The following is a 19,984-nucleotide window of genomic DNA, read 5'->3' as shown; positions in this document are numbered from 1 at the left end:
TTACAGGTGCAAAACTGCATGAGGGTGACTAATAAATTTCAGAATTTTTATTTTTGGGTGAATTAACCCTTTAATAATGAAAAATGCTTATTGCTGTCAGTGTGTGTAGTTACAACACCCACCAGCAGGTGATGTGAGACAAAAGAAGATACTTTCCTCTGATTTTTCCTTCTCTTTTTCACCTGAGCTTCCTTTGCAAAACATAAGTAGACTTTCAGTTCATTTTATAAGTATACTTACATAAAGGTGAAGTATATTAAATATACAATTGCATCAAATGAGGACAATTGAGTTGTAGTTGTTGTTTTTTATTAAATGTTTAACCCAACATATGGGTTTGTCCATATTTTACCCTGCATTTTTTTAGAACATACTGTAGCAAGTATACTAATATTAGTAGTATACAAAATGTACTATTTCAATACTACTATAAATTTGCACTTTTTAGTTTATAAAAGTACATTATTACAGTAGTAAACTTTGAGTACACATTGACATTTTTTTTTTACTACAACTATACATCAAGTCAAATTGACTTGTTGCACATTTTTTTAGTTTATGAAAGTACACTGAAGTATACACTCAGCAAACTACTAGTTTAGTAGGTTTATACTGCAAATATAATTGTACTTTTTCTTTACTCTAGGTATACCATGTTTTTATTTAAGTATTTTTTATGCTTGAAAAATAGGCTACTTTAAAGTAAATTTAAAGTATGTACACTATAAATTCACATACTCAGAACTAGGAACTTATCTGTTCCCTGTCATTAAGTCAAGTTTACTTAAAGGGTTAATTTACCCCAAAATTAAAATTGTGTCATCATTTACTCACCCTCAAGTATTCTAAACCTGTATAAATTTCTTTGTTCTACTGAAGTTTGTAACAGATTTGGGGTCCCATTTACTTAGTAGGAATACTATAAATATGTTGCCCCAGATTGCTTCTCTTTCCCTTATTCTTTAAAATATCTTCCTTAGTGTTCAAATAAATTTATACTTTAAGTTGAGGGTGAGTAAATTTCATCCACCTATTTTTATGCTCATTTTGGGATATTAGACACGTGACTTTGTGATGGGACGGCAAAACTGGTCTAACCAGTGGACAGATCTCGTTACACAGCATCTGAAATGACGCTTCCCTTTCATTTGCTCGCTGTGATCTTGATTTTCATAGACAATGGTAAGTAAGAACTTTATTATCTTTCTACAGGCGTTGACGTTCTTAGTGACCGTATGATTATTGTAGGGTTAGTGTGACAATAGTGCATTATGGTATAAACCCACACGAAAGCAGATGAAAAAGTTTCAGTGGCGTGAAATTTGTATTTCATAATATCATATCAGTGCATAAACTGTTATAAAATAGCTTGAATGTAATGATGAATATGCTTTTAAATATAAAGTAGGTTAAAAATATTTCCATCCATTTGGATTACATAGTTTTTACATAAACTAATAAACTTAATGTGATTCATATTTGTAAGTCATGTGTAAATGTGTTATATAGCCAGGGCATACTATTAGATAAATCTTACCTATTTCATTTACATATGACTTACAAATATGAATCACATTAAGTTTATTAGTTTATGTAAAAAACTATGTAATCCAAATGGATGGAAATTTTGTATGTAATTCAATTACATAACTTATGTTTAGCCTGAAATATTTTTTGCGCTATAAATAAAATAACAATGAGTATTTTTGTGGGTAATATTCAATATATAGAAGGAGCAAAATTTTGAATGTTGCGTGTATCATTCATGACACTGCTCGTCTGACGAGTGAATGTTTGAATCAATGTTTTGCCGTTTGTTTGCATGTTTTTTGAATCTGGAGGCGTTTCTCAATACCAAGTTCGCAAAGTTCAGACTTGCGTCCTTGGTAGTTGGACTTGGCAAGTTCGACTCAGGAGAACGAACTCCCGTGAACGCAGGGCCGGATTATCCGAGTGCCCTGGGGCACCAGCCAATAGGGGAGCACCAAGTGATTAAGATAATGATTTTTTTTTTTTTTTTTAATCATGTTTTGTACATATTTAACTCAAAAGAAACGGATACAAAATTAACAGGTAATGATACAATATATACAGAGAGAATATAAAGAGCCCTTCCCCTTTGATCGCGAAAGTGAAAGTACCCAGTTTGCGGTCGCATCGCGGTAGAGATCCGCGAGACCCAACGCAACAGAGTGCGGCGCGGGACGAGATTTGATGGGCGCGGGCGGTGAGACACTACTCGTGTGCGGGTTGCGGGAAAATCAAATGATTCCTGCGGGAAGCGGGCGGGCAAATGTGGTCACCCTAGGGCACTACACTGTGTTAATCCGGGCCTGCGTGAACGGGATGACGCGAAGTCTGGTGATTCTGCATATGGCACAGCAGGCTACTTATGAAGGTAATTCAGTAGCAAAACTCGAGAGGTTGCTGATTTGAATGCGAGAACTTGTAGTATTAATATTTGTATTTGTAAACTGAAATTTATCATTTGAAGATAATCAGAGTATGCACATATTAATATGTTTAATATTCTTTAAATGTAAACGAAAAGAGGCTGTTTACTATTTTGTTTTGTTATAAATACTATGCAGACATTGAAGATAATGGACGCGTTGCCTAAACCACATTTGTGAGGCTATTCATTTATTTTTTATTTTTTAATCAAACGAAAAAAGGCAGAGTGGTGTTTTATAACACATTTCGTTTTACTGTTGCCTAAAATATACATACAGAGAGAAGCCAGATCGAGCTGAGTGACGTTATCAAGTAGCTATGAAAGTAAATCAGTAGCAAAACTCGAGAGGTTGCTGATTTAAATGTGAGAACTTGTAGTATTAATATTTGTATTTGTAAACTGAATTTTACACTCACAGCCCTGATGTGAAAAGATGAATATGATTAAATTATGTGTTTTCTCCTTTACTATTGACACTTGTTAGTTAGTGCGAGTAGATGCATTCTGGGATACCTGGCTGTCTCAAGTCCGCACAAGTCCCCTCTCGATGCATCCTCGATAAAAGGGGTGGATCAAGAACACATCCGAGGATTTGAACTGTACTTAGTTAGATGTGAACTTTGAATTGGAACAGTACTTGGACAGTGACTGATGACGTTTCACAAGTCTTGCAAGTACAGACAAGAACTCATACTAGCCTTTTCTCAATACCAAGTTCGCAAAGTTCAGACTTGCGTCCTTGGTAGTTAGGACATGGCAAGTCCGATTTAGGAGAACGAACTCCCGTGAACGGGAGGACGAAAAGTCTGGTGATTCTGCAAATGGAACAACACATACTTGATAACGTCACTCAGCTCGATCTGGCTTCTCCGGTTATCTCTGTATGTATATTTTAGGCAACAATAAAATGAAATGTGTTATAAAACACCACACTGCCTCTTTTCATTTTATTTAAAAAAAAAACCAAACATTAATAGCCTCACAAATGTGGTTCAGGCAATGCGTTCATTGATTATCTTCAATGTCTGCATAGTATTTATAACTAAACGAAATATTAAACAGCTGCCTTTTCGTTTACATTTAAAAAATATTAAACATTAATATATGTGCATAGCCTACTCTGATTATCTTCACTAAGAATTTGAGCGAGTTTGACAAGGGCCAAATTGTGACGGCTAGACGACTGGGTCAGAGCATCTCCAAAACTGCAGCTCTTGTGGGGTGTTCCCGGTCTGCAACGTTCAGTATCTATCAAAAGTGCTCCAAGGAAGGAACAGTGGTGAACCGGCGACAGGGTCATGGGCGGCCGAGGCTCATTGATGCACGTGGGGAGCGAAGGCTGGCCCGTGTGATCCGATCCAACAGACGAGCTACTGTAGCTCAAATTGCTCAAGAAGTTAATGCTGGTTCTGATAGAAAGGTGTCAGAATACACAGTGCATCACAGTTTGTTGTGTATGAAGCTGCATAGCTGCAGACCAGTCAGGGTGACCATGCTGACCCCTGTCCATCGCCGAAAGAGCCAACAGTGGACACGTGAGCGTCAGAACTGATCACGGAGCAATAGAAGAAGGTGGCCTGGTCTGATGAATCACGTTTTCTTTTACATCACATGGATGGCCGGGTGCGTGTGAGTCACTTACCTGGAGAACACATGGCATCAGGATGCACTATGGGAAGAAGGCAAGCCGGCAGAGCCACCTCACAACTTACAGGACTTAAAGGATCTGCTGCTAACATCTTGATGTCAGATACCACAGCACACCTTCAGGGGTCTAGAGGAGTCCATGCCTCGACGGGTCAGGGCTGTTATGGCAGCAAAAGGGGACCAACACAATATTAGGAAGGTGGTCATAATGTTATGATTGGTTTATTGTTTTACTCGAAGTCTTTGTGATATGTAGGGAGGGGGGAAATCACAGCAATATTAATTTTTGATTGACTTCTGTTTCTTCTTCAGGTGTGTCTGGTATGGATACATATGATGTTTCAGTGAAAGAAAGAGATTGAGTCATTTTTCACACTGGTGTTGAAACAAACCAACAAGAAGTTATTAAGTGGTATTTTACTCACATAGCTGAAATCAGTGGAGATCTCAGTTATAGTTGTACAGATGTTCAGTGTAATGAAGGCACTGAGAGATTCAGACACAGACTGAAGCTGGATCACCAGACTGGATCTCTGACCATCACAAACATCTTTATGAGTTTACAGAGTTTATGAACTGAGGAGCATCAGGAGCAGCGACAGCACTGACAAGACCTTTAATGTTACTGTCACTGGTGAGTCATTAATGAATGTTTAAATCCAGTTTATATGTTTAAAGTATGTGTTTCTTGACATTTTTAGAGTGACATTTAGAGTCTTTATTGTCATTAATTTAGAGACAAAGCGACACGCGTCATAATTGAAAACCACATCCACCGGGGGGAAAACAACACCGTTCCATTGACTTTGTTCATGAGGCTGCCTCTTTGTCATTTCTAGAGGTGGGTAATCCAGGGGTCAAAGAGTAAAAGCGCCATATTTTTATTCCACCCACTGAAGCATTAATGAGATAAATAAGTGATTAATTGAGTGATGATTGAGCATTATTGAAGACACCTGATGATAACAAGCAGAATCACCAAAGGAGAAAAATCACAATTTTTAAACCATCATCACAGGGTTTGTTTTATGAGCTCTTGACCCTTGACTTTTTAATATTAGATTTTGTTTGAGGAGTTTTAACTGCATTAAAACCAACCACCGGACAAGCAAAGAATCAGGTGTTGGTTATGTTTTTACATAATTATTTGATCAACCGAACTCATTTAGAGCCCTCCATTGATTTACATTATTGATTACAGCAGCACTGTATACAGCACAAGATGCTTTATCAATACAATTTTTTTTTTTGAGTTCTTATTTAAAAAAAAAAAAATGAGAGGCTGCCTCCTTGTCTTTTCTGACTTATTACAACAAACAGAACAATGTCTAAAAGCTGCTGTGTTACATGGTGTACAGCAAACAAGCTAAAAAACCCAGAAATAAGTATTTTATAAGCTGTCGACCCCAAAAAAAACGAATGTTTAAGGACACAAAAGTGGATACAGGCAGTGAGACAGAGGTCATATTACTATAAGAAATAGGGGAACGTATTCGCCGACAGGTGAAATAATTATTTGATATGGTTAAAAATAATGAATGGGTTTTTTTGTTTGTTTGTTTAGCATATGTTGTCACCGATTACATTTTTTGTTTCTTGATCTCTTGAAGCCAATTATAGGTGTTTAAATTAGGATCCAGTCACCGCTCAAAAATGAGTTTTTGTTCAGTGCTGCTGACTTCTGCTCGCACGTGCAAATCCTCTCTCTATAACAAAGACACAATGAGGTTTTTTGTGCAGTGTAGACACTGGAACTTTGAGAGTGTGAATTGAGATGAATTATTGATTTATTTAGTAATTGTAAAGACACTTAATTTGAGGCTATAATCCATTGAGTAAAAGTTGTGTTTTTCATGCTGATAAGTCTGGCCAAACGCTTAAAGATTTAAAGGGTTAATTTGTTACTCACCCTCATGTCATTCCACACTCACAAGCAGAGGTGTATAATCCAGAAAACAGAAAAAATAGTGAGAATAAAGGAAATTACTAAGGCCTTCAGCTCATAATTTATTCATGCAGCAATGCATGATGGGAGCCATGGATGAATTTTGATTGGTGGCACCCAGAATGCACTGCAACATGCTTTATGATGGCCACCACTGCTGAGATTCACAGGATGATTCTTGATGTCTGTGTCTCTAAATGAAAGCAATTTTTTTTTTTGATCAGAACACCTTTTGCAAAATCCCTCAGATTATATTGATAAAGTTGATCTTGTGCTGTAGAATCACAGTGCTGCTGTAATCAATAATGTAAATCTAACTCAGAGATTGGGCTCTAAATGAGTTCAGGTTAAATTACAATTATGTAAAAACATAACCAACTAGTGATGTGATGTTTGACACCGAGGCTTCGAAGCTTGTATCAAAAAACGAAACATCTCACAGTGAAGCACTGTATCGGAACTTGATTCGTTTTGCCATAACCACGTGATTGGTGACGTCCGAAGCTTCGTTTTCTCACACAACCACGTGACTGCTTCGTATTCTGATTCACATAACGTGAACCCTTGCGTAGATGTGAAGTGTCATTTGCTTTTTAGCAAAAGAATGTCATAATACGAATGAATATTTACATGTGTTCAGTTTGTATTATTCCCAGTTCATACTTCATTCTATGACAATCATTTATTTTGATAATAATATGCCAAAGCTTGCCTATTTCTCCCCCCAAATTTTTTTCAGACTCATTTATTCAAATTGTGTAAGTGAAATGACACGTGAAAGACTTTTTTTAATGTATAATAATAATTTACATTGTTTTATACGCTTTTCATAGCACAAACTGATTTATTACATGAAACAGTCCAATAATAGCTGCGTCGTCTGGGACGCAAAGGCAGTTTTTTCCACCTTTTGACCACAAGATATCGTTAGTGTGCACCGTGTTGAAAAGCTTCAAGTAATGAACCTTTTTACAATACACTTGAGAAGGAAAGCATTGGTGCTTCACAAAGCTTCATTTTCACCATTACTATAACCAACACCTGATCATCTTTTCTCTTTGCTTGTCTGGCTGTTACAACTCAGTTAACAGCTCAAACAAGATTAAAAAGTCAAGGGTCAAGAGCTCAACTAAAACAAACCCTGACCTCTGTGATGGTGGCTTAAAAATTGTGATTTTCTCCTTTGGTGATTCTGCTTGTTATCATCAGGTGTCTTCAATAATGCTCAATCATCACTCAATTTATCACTTAATTATCTCAGTAACTTTAGGCTTGTTTGAGATGCGCCTAGCCTCGCCTGAAGTTCAGCCGAGAGTAGGCGGCTGCAGTGAGGGGAGGAGTGGAAAAAGTGCAGGCAAGACGGACAATTCTCCGTTCTCGTAGTGCATCAGACACCTGCGAGATCAAAGGCGGATATCGCGGGATTCACACTTGTGCACTGTGTTGCTGATAAACTGGATGTAATTTACGTTCTGTTGCTTTTAAATGAAAATAAACATAATGAACAATACACCCAAAGTACTTGTTATTTTTTCCATTCGAAGGATGTGTGTATCAATCATTTTATTTTAATTACAGACATGTTTTTATATATTTTAATAAATATGATAACAATCACATAACCACAGAGAGATCACACTGTCAGAGACTTTTGGAATATTCACACATAATTTATACGCATAAAATCATGGTATTAGTGTTTTAAAATCAAACATTTTAAAAGAGATCAATACATCACGGTTGTTTAAACCAATAAGCTTTAAGCTGTGTCGTCATCAAGTCGTTTCCCATCATGCTTTTGGTCAGCGCAGTCGGTGGAGAGCAACTGCGCTCGACTGCAGAATCCGACACGTCCGCCTCGCCCTCGCGAGAGGTTTTTGACACACGTCAGCATGACATCAGAGCAAGGCGGACCACCCTCGGACACATTTCTAACCGGCATGCATCTCGCGGTGATCACCGGTGATCGGTTCTGCGCAGAATTTGCTCATCTCAAACAAGCCTTTTAACACTGATTCAGTGCGTGAAATGAAAAATATGGCAGGACTTCTACTTTCTGACCCCTGGACTATACACCTCTGGTAACATATAAAGCTGGATCTGGGATATTGAAGTAAACAACAGAAAATAGTTTCGTAACTGTTCGTCAACAACACAAAAGTCTTCTAGCAACAATATTACAGATTGCGTTTGATGCTTTTATATTTTGTGTCATTGTGTGTTTCGGGAAGACTTTTGTGCTGACGTGTTTTATTCAGACAGTTATGCGCTTCCAATGTATAATATTTTGTTTCTCAAAATATATTATTTTCTGTTCCACTGAATAAAGAGTTCATACAGTGTTGGAACAACGTAATTTTCATTTCTGTGTGAACTTTTCATTTTAAGCTTTTCAAACTGTGCTGGATGTGTCCATCTGGTGGTCACGCGATGAATAGCATGTACCAAACTACTGTGTCCTGCTCATGGAACTGCTTATTATATAACTACTTATTATATACTTATATTATATACTTAATCTAGATTAATCTAGAACACTTCCTACTTGACTTTGAGAGAACACCGCACTAACCACGTATTTGCTAATTAGATAGCCTATTAATTTATCAAAAATCAAAAAATATTTTTTTCTAATGAAGTTAAAATAATAATAATAAAAATAACACGTGGCTTATTATTTGTTAGATTAATACTTATTCATTCCAGCGTTCCGTGTTTTGTTCCATTTGTTACTCGTCATCATGAATTGGCGGTCAGGGGTGCGTTTCCCAAAGCGAACCATGGTCGTAAGTTCCGTCGTTACCAATAGAGTTCAATGGGACTTACGACCATAGTTCACCAACGATGCTTTCGGGAAACGCACCCCAGAGCGGGAACTGGAGCAGGAGCAGATATATTTCGAGCAGTCCTCTCATAAGTTTGTGCCTGGATTTACCACTATCAAGGGAACCCAAGGTGAGATTTTCTATCTGAAATTATCTTTAGCTCAGCCTCTAATTATTTGGGTCAAAGACGTCACCATTTTGTAAATTAAATTTACAAACATAAATGCAAACTCCTCAACCTTTCAGTGAGAACTTGTGAACTTACAAGGGTAAATAAAGAGCTGGTTGTTTCAGTAAGTACTGTAGCCTACAGTGTTTCCTTTACTCTTTACTTTAAAAATTACTATGTCTATAATGGGTAATATTTTACATATTATAGGTCTGAGATGTGGCAAACAGTATATATGCCGTCTAATCAGCAAATATTGTCTTAAATATCCTGCATAGCCCTTCGTCTTTTATAACATAAGATTTTAACCAAATGTTGATTTTGGTAAAATGTTGTAACAATGTTTTTTTTTGTTCTGTTTTTTTCATGAAAAATTACAGTTTTGGACATATAGGGTATATATATATATATATATATATATATATATATATATATATATATATATATATATATATATATATATATATATGCCCCTTACCTCTTTGCATCCCTGTACAAAAGTAATTTTACATATATAAAAAAGAATGTTAAATGCAATTAAAGTGTCTACTTTACAATTTCAAATACCGTTTGTGAAAATAAAATGTCAAAATATGGGCAGTAGCCCCTCACTGCAGAACACGAGATCCAAGGGGCGGAGACGGGATGTGAAGTGGGAGGAGTTGGATCTGGATCCATCGCCCCCTGGATCTCGTGTTCTGCAGTGAGGACCATCTCTGCGATATCATCAAATTGGCACTTCTGAAGACCTGCAGAAAAGTGAGTTCATTGTTCTTAAATATTTGATAGCCTAAGTTGTAGCCTAAGTTACAAAATCGCATGTCTTTAAGTGAAATGCCAAAAAACACTTTGTTAGATTTTTTTAAACAATAAGCAGATGTTGTGAATAATTATGATTAACTTTACTGGTCAAGCTCACTGTTTGATATAGGTGGCCTGCAATAAGCTGTACTAGAAGTTTCGTCATTCAGTGTAATGAAAAGTTCTCTTTACACTGAAGGACAGTATCACTGCATTAATAACAATTTTAACATCTTATTTATTTGACAGATAAATTAGGAATATTTACTTAAATATATTATTAAATATGTCATCAAATGATTCCTGTTTTAAATATGTCTAATAAGATTTTCTGATACATAAATATTATGTTGAATGACATTTTAGTGGGTGTTTTCTGTAAATCATGGTAAAAAAAATATATGTCAACAATATAGTCAACAATTTTATATTTTTCTGGGCAAAAATAAAACACATTCTAATGTACTGGAAAAAAATTCTACGTTAGGTTTCTCCTCAAAACTGGTGGGGAAAAAAAAGAAAGATCAACAACCATAAAACCTAAATTATAAATCATTAGGGGTGTGACGAGAAGGGTATCTCACGAGACGAGACGAGACAAGATTTTTACACACTATTTTTAAGAAATCCTCAATGGCGAAATACATGACTAGAAAAAATATTCTGCAGGTGTATTTGAAATGTTTTAACTAATCATCTTATAATGAATGTCATTCAGTTCTACTTTCTGAGTATGAATTATATGCAGTAAAAGACAACAATACTCAAACACTGTAAATGGTTTTGCCACTAACTAAACTGACTGACTTCTCTTCTGTATGATTTCAGTCTCTTCAGACCTTACTGTACATGATTTATGAGCTTCTACAGCTTTTGACCTCCTAACTGAACTCCCTTCCACAAACTGATCATAAAAACAGTATAAATAAAAATGGTAACACTTTACAATAAGGTCTCATTTATTAATATTAATGTATTAACCAACACCAACTAACAATGAGCAATATCTATGCTACAGTATTTATTAATCTTTGTTTACCGGTATGTTAGTTAATAAAAATAGTAATTCATTGTTAGTTCATGATAGTTCACAGTGCATTAACTAATGTTAACAAATGAAACCTTACTGTTTGTGCTTAATAATATTAAGAGAAAACGTTTTTATAGTAACACTTTACAATAAGTGCAACCATAATCGCACTCTCAATATTCAAAGTGCAAATAAGACCAACTTTTTCTTTGATACAGAGCTAAGAGATGGTTACAACTACACTGCCCAGCCTAAAATAGCTTTCATATTGAGATATTTGCATGCATCAGGGAGCCGCTTTGAAAATGCGGGGTATTGAAATCACGTTTGAATGCGCGCGCGTTTACTTTCACTTTCACGATCCCGCGTACTGTTTAAATATGGAGCGGCGGCGACCGTTATCCAACTTAATTAAATGTTTTTTTATTTAACACAAAGCAAAAAGACAGTGGAGGCGTAATGTAAACGTAGCGGTGGCATATTCTTTCCTAATCATCCTAACACTGGCAACATCACGAGACTACTTTTCGCCTCAACGAGAAATCTCGTCACACTTTAGTCTTGCGAGATCTCGTGACACCCCTATAAATCATACATTGCATTTATTATTAAAATGCAAAAACAAACAACAACAACAAAAAAAATCAGGATATATGACCTTTTATAAGGAAAAAGATATCAAGGTTCTTCAACATTTGGCAGAGCTGGAAATAATACTGAAACACAGAAAAAATGTCACTCTCTCACTTGGACGAAACCTTTTTAGTTATAGGTGCTAATAAGGGGAGAGCGGGGTGATATGAGACTGTTTTTACTTGAAATGTCTTTAAAGTGTGGGCATGACAGTAATGTGAACAACTAAAATATGAAATAAAAAAAAAGGAAAAAAAAGTGTACATTGGCTCAGCTTGCCCCAATGAGGTTTAAGTCCAGACAGTCTTCTGTTTATACAGGGAGTGCAGAATTATTAGGCAAGTTGATTTTCTGATCATATTTTTTTCCCAAGCACATTTTACCAATTCCAATCCACATCAATCTTAATAACTACTATTAATATTGTTTTTAATCATTTATAAGTGATATATAATTGTTCATGAAGGCTGGAAATGAAAAATGCCTTATATTCAGGTGTGCAGAATTATTAGGCAAGTTTTCTTTTACAGGCAAAATGAGCCAAAAAAGAGATTTAACTCAGACTGAAAAGTCAAAAATTATTAAATACTCATGAGAAGGACGCAATACTAATGCAATACTAGAAATTGCAAAGTTAAAGCATGACCAAGGGACAGCAAAATGCTCATTGGGTCAGCGGGGTCAGACAAAAACAGGTGGAAAAGAAAAGACACGTTAACTGCAAAATAATTATGAATTATGTGTGAAACCATCAGGAACCCTTTAGTCTCCAGCGCCACCATTTTCCAGAGCTGCAACCTACCTGGAGTCTCCAGAAGTGCAAGGTGTTAGGATCTCAGAGACTTAGGTTAGCTAAAGAATCCTAAAAAATGACCTGCACTTGATAAGAATCACAAGCTGAAGTGTTATAAAATACATGAAGACTGGGTTTTAATAGGGCTTATAGACAGACAGATTGAGAGTGACTCCTGAAGGACCAGCACCACATCCTCTTGTACCACTGTTTGAAGAATTTATCCAGAATCTGGCAGTAAGGTGTGGGAGTTTACTTTTAGTCCATCTCTTATCCTGAAATGTCTGTCTTGCAGAGATGGACTAAAAATGATCTTCCAAAACTTACTGCCAGATTCTGGAAGATAAATTCTTCAAACAGTGGTACAAGAGGATGTGGTGCTGGTCCTTCAGGAGTCACTCTCAAGCTGTCTGTTTATAAGGCCTATAAAAACCCAGTCTTCATGTATTTTATAACACTTCAGCTTGTGATTCTTATCAAGTGCGGGTCATTTTTTAGGATTCTTTAGCTAACCTAAGTCCTGAGACCTTGCACTTCTGGAGACTCCAGGTAGGTTGCAGTTCTGGAAAATGGTGGCGCTGGAGACTAAAGGGTTCCTGATGGTTTCACACATAATTCATAATTATTTTGCAGTTAACGTGTCTTTTCTTTTCCACCTGTTTTTGTCTGACCCCGCTGACCCAATGAGCATTTTGCTGTCCCTTGGTCATGCTTTAACTTTGCAATTTCTAGTATTGCATTAGTATTGCGTCCTTCTCATGAGTATTTAATAATTTTTGACTTTTCAGTCTGAGTTAAATCTCTTTTTTGGCTCATTTTGCCTGTAAAAGAAAACTTGCCTAATAATTCTGCACACCTGAATATAAGGCATTTTTCATTTCCAGCCTTCATGAACAATTATATATCACTTATAAATGATTAAAAACAATATTAATAGTAGTTATTAAGATTGATGTGGATTGGAATTGGTAAAATGTGCTTGGGAAAAAAATATGATCAGAAAATCAACTTGCCTAATAATTCTGCACTCCCTGTAGAAGCCTGGCATGATGTTTTTTTTTTTTGGTCACATTTCAGTGATACAATTTGAAAATGAAATTTAGAAGTACAGTAAAGTAGTACCTTAATAATAATCATAAGAAGGCGTGAGCAATTTAACAAACTTGTACGATCCAGCAGTGCATATTGACAGTACACCCTCTGTAATTGTTCAGACATAAGCATCATGACTCCTTGAACATAAAAATATTCTGTTGTACCTTTTTTGGTAGCGTATCTCTGCTTAACTGATCACAGTCTTTTTTTAAATCAAACATCAGCTTTGTTGGGTTCAGTATTGTAGACTTCTGTTGTGTAGAGCAGAAGTCAATGGTTTAATGTGAGCAGGAATGGAAAAAAGCCCTTCAGCCACACGCTATTCACAGACACACTCTTCACACCTCAGACTCAAACTCGAAAACTGACATCAAAGACAAACGTCCCACATTGGACACGTTCTCATGAACAAGGTGTCTAACAGATCAAACCACATTTCTGTACAGATGTGAATAAACGAGACCAGCAGGTCTTCACTCTTCACTCCTTTTGATGAGTATTTTCCATCTACATTTTGCACTTTTTCATTAGATTTATACACATGGTCTGTTTAAAACTTTAGTCAAGCATGTAATGCTCCAATAGACCATATGGTTTAGATCATTTATTAAAAAGGCACGTTTGTTTTAAGGAGACAATATGATTTAATCTTTAATTATTATAGTTTAAACATTGATCCTGCTCGATGTCTGCTGGGATTTGCTGATTCTCATGAAAAACTCAACCATAGTCTCAGACTCAGTGTCACAGCTGGTATTACTGAAGTTTGATCATCTTCTCATTGTGATAGGAGCATAATCCACATGATCCTCATCTTTAGATTTCTGTAAAAAACACAAGATATATAGGTTTATATAGTTATAGTTTTTGTAATAACATTTATCAGCACTGCATGCAAGCTTAAGCATCTTGAAGAAATGACATCAAACAGCATCTATATCAGTGGATCTCAACTGGTTTTGCATGTTAGGGGTAGTTCTGTTTCAGGAACTTTTTTTTAAGTTTAACAAAACATTATTTGTTTAAACTGACTTGTTCTAGTCTTGTTGTACAAACCATGAAGTGTTGTGATGTGTTTCTCAATATAGATACAGATCCTTTATAGATGGGTGATTCTCATGAAAACATTTAAACACCACAGCAAAGATTTTAAATATAAAACATGTAATTTACTAGTATAAACAAATACCACAATGAAACATAGGAATTAATTATTTTTGTATTTTATTGAATTTTTCTGCTGGAATTCTCATTTCCGACTAATTCTCATTTTCAACTAATGTATCATTACTGCCACGTGTTCATTTTATGTTGATTTAATAAATGGAAAAATAGTAGTTTGATTTGAAATGCATATGAGGAAATCTACATCTGACTCTCTGCTGAAATGATACAAACACACAACATCAATTAATAATAAATAATCTTACTGATTTACATGCGTTTCTTTTGTAGAACACTGGATCAGCGTAAGTGATCTCGTCCTCATGAGTCTGACCTGTTTCAACACCAACAATTGATACATTAAAACAACAATGCACACATTATCATTAAATGTTCAACACTGCAGTTTATAAAAAAGTGTCATCAACACATTTAATTTGACATTAAGCTTAAATAGACATACAGTAGAGATGTTAATTTAAGCTCCAGCTGCAACTTAACACATAAAATTATGTTCAGAAAATGGAGAACGATTTTTTTAAATTAATGCAGATTTGCATTTCTGTTTTTTAAAAATGTTTTCATCAGTTTGAGAAATGCTGAATCTCTTTCTTTTGTTGTGTCAGAGACGAGTAAAGACTGCTGTCACCCCGTGTCATTATACACAAATAGACGTGTTCTAAAATGAATGTAATCCATACAATATCATATTAACATATTACACACATTAATTTGGTTGATTTTCATATAAATGATCTAGAGTGTTAACTACAAAATAATGACAATAATTATTGATTAAATGATCATTAGGACTGTCAATTGATTTAAATATTTAGAGTATATTGTCAAAGTTTTATTTATTGTAATAATTTTTAATAAAAGTGAAAAGGTAACACTTGCCTTCTTGACCGTTTTTTCTACATTTCTTGCAGATGCAGAAGATCCCGACTGCAGCAACAATCAACAGAGATCCAGCAGAGATCAACACTACATACAATAAAGGTAAGATCTGATCTGTAATGGATAAAATGAGCCATTAGATCTAAAACAAACACTATGAGACATCAGCAGCAACGTATAACTGAGAGTAAATCAATATTAATAACACTGTACCTGCACATGTGTGACAGAGTTGAGTGATGTCCAGATGTTGAGTCTGGTTGCTGATGGGATTGTTCAGCACACAGCTGTAGGTGTTTTTATCCTGATATTCCACCTCCAGAGGTAGAGAGAGACTGATGCTGAGATCAGACACACTGATGCTGGACAATAAACTGTTTCCTTTGTACCAGGAGAGAGTCACATGACTCACATTCACAGCTGAACACACCAATGAACAATTTGATGATGATGATGAAGAACATTGAGAAGAGTTACTGCTGATGACAGGAACAGGCAGACGAGCTGGAAAACATGAGAGAAATATTGATAATCCACACAACAGTGTTACTTTCGGTTCAGTGTGTTGATGATGAGCAGTGATTGTGTCTGTCATCTTCACCTATAACATAATTAACCATTTCATTATGGAGATAGCTAATAAAACAAGAAGCACGGGACAAATGATCTTTTTAGTCACCATAGACAGAAATATTGAATGTTTTTGATGTCATTTTAGCTGTGATTATATTTACTTCATAGAGTCCAGCATGTTCAGTTGATGTTTGTGAAATGTGAAAACATCTAATCAACAATCTTATTTTCTATTCAGTGTGTTGAGTGAGTTTTGTGTGAGTATCTATCATCTCACGTATTGAAATATTTAATCATTTTATCATATAGAAATTAGCATAAATGCTCTTTCTACTCACCATAGACAGAAACACTGAATGTTTTTGTTGTCAGTTTCGCTCCACTTATATCTAGTTGATAAACTCCAGCATGTTCAGTTGTGATGTTTGTGATGGTCAGAGATCCAGTTTGATCGTCCAGCTTCAGTCTGTCTCTGAATCTCTCATCAGAAAAATCAAATGTAGAGAAGGTTTGGTTCTTTTTATTCATTTTAGTTATTTGAGAGTTTTCAGCTCCATATTTCCACAGTATGTTGTCACCTTCATGTATTTCAGTAAGATCAGTGTATAAAGTGACAGAATCTCCCTCCATCACTGACACTGAATCACCAAACACACCTGAAGAACAAACAGATTTACACTGATTCAGACTCTTGTTGGTTTTAGAAAGCTAGTCCGTAAACTTTAACAGCAGCAGAGATATGAAACAAAATGAAAAGTCACACATAACAGACAGACATTAGTGAATTTGCTCTCTAACGTGTTTTAACGTTATTTGCTGTGGAGCAAAATAAAAGTTTCATGATAAATAAATTACAGCTTGAAAAGCTTAAATATATTCAAGGTATTTGTTATTATTGTATTTCCATGACTTTTTTAGATGTTTATAATTACTGTAGAAGTATTTAAAATTATGTAAATTATGTTTTAGAAATTGATGATTTGCATTGTAATCGCTGAAAAATAATCTAATATAATCTAAAAATAATCTAATTTGAAGTTATTGCTCTGAAATGTGACTAAATGACACAAATGTGTTTATATCTTACCGTTCAGACTCCAGCAGCACAAACAGATCAAAACAAACACGTGAAACATTTTCAGCTGTTCAGAGAAACGTCTGATCTAATAAGACTGTCAATGAAAGAACAACTGAGCTAAAGAAACACAACAGAAGAAATGTTGCATGTGAATCTTCCCCCGACAGAGTCTGACCCTCCTGATGCACACACACACACACACACACACACACACACACACACACACACACACACACACACACATTTTTATATATTTTTATAAATATATAAAAATAGAAGAATATTGGATGAACCACTGTTCATGGTGAAATATAGGCTAAATGGTTATATTTATTCAGTTCTCAATTGTAGCATATTGGGAAAGTAAAGTTAAAACTGTACGATCTCAGTAGAAGTTTTTAATTTACTTATATTACATAGTGGAGCTAAACTTGGAAAGGTGAATTTCTGTTATGATAGATGATGATCTAGTAGTTTAGTTTTATTTTAGTATATCTTTTACATTTTATTTAGTTTTATATTTTTATTTTCAGCACTTTGCTGAACCTAAAATGTGCTTTATAAAGAAATAATGAAATTAAATGATACTATGCATTATTATTCATTCTGTGTACCCTTACCAAAAAAAAGTTTAACTTCTGTATTCATAATTCATTTATTTTACATATTGCATTATATTATATTTATATTTTAATATAGCAGGTGTTTCACTACTGAAACTCTTAATATAGACGTGTGTTTTTCCACTGCTAAAATGATGTGATCTCTGACATATAACATGACATTAACTGTGTCACGCTTCACTCCAAGTGAGTGCGAGTGAGAAATTAATGCTTTTTATTAAATTCTGATTAATTTGTTTTGTGAACCAAACATGTGAGTCAGAAAACAGATCACAACCTTAAAAAATAACTGAATTAAACTGCAAAATGTGTAGTTACTGAATTTTGCCTTTGTATAACAGCACTGTTATCCCCGCTAAACAAAAAATGAACAAAAAACAATAGAAACTGTCACAGAATTTGTAATGGTTTTAATGGAAACTCTAATGGTCCCTGTTGGTCTCTACTGGTGATTTGTCATCTTTTTTGGTGGCTTGTTAAAACCAGTAAATCCAATTGGAATACAGGTGTGTCCCAAAACACACTACAGGAAACAATGTTTTAATGGTTTTAATGGTTTTAATGGTTAACAGTTGATGGTTTGTTTGTAATGGTATTTTCTAGTAGAAACTATTAGAATTTCTGTGACGAATTTATTGTCTGTTCGTTTTTTTTCAGCAGGGATAAGAAATGAAGTAAGCAGTGTTTCTCCTTTAATTTGTTTCCCCCCAAAACTGATGACAAATACAATCACTGAACATCTGCATAATGCCATAAATATTACAACAGTGAATCATACATTGAATTTATTATTAAAATAACTCTCAGACATTGGCAGATAAAGGCAGGACGTGATCTTTATTAAAAAAAACTGTGTGATATCAAGAATAATTCCTAATAATAACTGTGTAACTTGTGCTCTTGCTGAAAATATTTAACTATTGAAGCTCTGCATATCAAAGCATGTTCAGTATCATCTTCTCATGCTGACAGACACATACTCAACGTGACTGAACTCTTCAGCTCTCTGTGAAAACACACAAGATCACAAGAAAATAAAGTATATCAGTGGTTTTGGAAAATCATTGATATCAAATATTGAAATGTAATAATATTAACATGAGCTGCACAGGCCTAACTATGATAAATTATAGTCATAACACAAGCTGAATAGGAAAATATCTGTCACTCTTTTAATGATCGTTATACAGACAAAAACACTCAACATAAATTAATAATAAATGATCTTACCGGTTTATTTGTGTTTCTTTCATAGAACATTAGATGATGAAACAGAGCAGAAGTTTTCTCATCTTCACAAATCTGAACTGTTTGAACAACAAATAGATGAAAACCACAAAAGATCAAGAAAAGAACAACATGTGTTATTAGTGCTGTCGAAGTTGAAGCGTTACTGCACACAATTAATGAAATATATTTGATGCTTTAGTTTTGAAAATGACAAATTCATTTATTATGACATTATTACTTTTTCCACACTCACTAGTAAGTAAAACAGTAAATACAGAATCAGTGTGCGTGTGCGTGTGTGCGTGTGTGTGTGTGCGTGTGTGTGTGTGTGTAAAGAGCTGCTCAGATCAGTCTAAAAAACCACAGAGTATATTTTACAAACATACAGTTACTGTATTAATAATTATTATTTGTTATAACACTTGTTAAATGCAGTAACACTTGCCTTCTTGATCAGTTTTTCTACATTTTCTGCAGATGCAGAAGATCCCGAATAGAGTTATAATTATCACAGATCCAGCAGAGATCAACACTATCAGAGAGACTGAATCTGGAGGAACTGAAGGAGAGAAACAGAGAGACAGTCATTAATGTAAGTGAATGTGTAAATAATCACATATATCAGCTCTGCTGTACCTGCACATGTGTGACAGAGGTGAGTGATGTCCAGATGTTGAGTCTGGTTGCTGATGGGATTGTTCAGCACACAGCTGTAGGTGTTTTTATCCTGATATTCCACCTCCAGAGGTAGAGAGAGACTGATGCTGAGATCAGACACACTGATGCTGGACAATAAACTGTTTCCTTTGTACCAGGAGAGAGTCACATGACTCACATTCACAGCTGAACACACCAATGAACATGATGATGATGATGATGATGAAGAACATTGTGAAGAGTTACTGCTGATGACAGGAAGAGGCAGACGAACTGAAAAACATAATAAGAGAATAAAAGGAATAGAAATCTATAAAAATGCTTGTTTCTTCACTACTGTGAAGGATCCATCTACAGACAGTTATG

At 35.1% G+C, this 19,984-nt stretch overlaps 1 long non-coding RNA gene across 1 annotated transcript; it reads left to right on the top strand.

Annotated features, from left to right (window-relative positions):
• Window positions 1-1,103: 1,103 nt before the first annotated feature.
• LOC125269116 lies at window positions 1,104-19,718 on the top strand. Its single transcript, XR_007185034.1, has 4 exons — window positions 1,104-1,182; window positions 4,415-4,736; window positions 15,490-15,559; window positions 19,439-19,718. It is a non-coding gene; the product is annotated as an uncharacterized LOC125269116 (long non-coding RNA).
• Window positions 19,719-19,984: the final 266 nt, after the last annotated feature.

Source organism: Megalobrama amblycephala, linkage group LG5 (assembly GCF_018812025.1).
Source record: "Megalobrama amblycephala isolate DHTTF-2021 linkage group LG5, ASM1881202v1, whole genome shotgun sequence".
Taxonomy (NCBI): domain Eukaryota; kingdom Metazoa; phylum Chordata; class Actinopteri; order Cypriniformes; family Xenocyprididae; genus Megalobrama; species Megalobrama amblycephala.
Note: the sequence above shows the minus strand (reverse complement) of the source record. Positions and strands in the feature narration are given on the sequence as shown.